Below are 430 nucleotides of genomic sequence, written 5' to 3'. Positions count from 1 at the left end.
TCTGATTGATAATGCAGACACAGATTCCCAAGCACGTTGAACATATTGTGCAGCATCTGACAAATGTGCAGGTTTACCGTAAACGACTCCAGCTGATCCACGTGCGAGTCTGGCTGCCTGTTCCTTTTTATGAGCTTTGGATTCATCGTCAAGTTCGTTAAGCCAAGAACATCTTTCAAATACAAATACTTATATCGATTTTTCAACGCTGCTATAATTCCCATATCGTATGGTTGCTTCGAACTAGTGCAGTTTAGAGGAAAGAAAGCGATCTTGACACCATCCCTTTCAAAGGCATCAAAGTGACCTGGCGCGTTGTCCAACAGCAACAAAACACGACGACCAGTTCGCTTTTTCACTTCAGGATAAAAATCGTCGTTAGACCCTTTCCAACACGTGTCAACATCCAACCAGGCTTTGGTTTGACTGA

The sequence above is a fragment of the Plasmopara halstedii genome (assembly GCF_900000015.1).
Source record: "Plasmopara halstedii genome assembly, contig: Scaffold_3109, whole genome shotgun sequence".
In the NCBI taxonomy this organism is placed as follows: Eukaryota; Oomycota; class Peronosporomycetes; order Peronosporales; family Peronosporaceae; genus Plasmopara; species Plasmopara halstedii.
The sequence above is the reverse complement of the archived record's forward strand: the minus strand, read 5'-3'. Positions refer to the sequence as shown.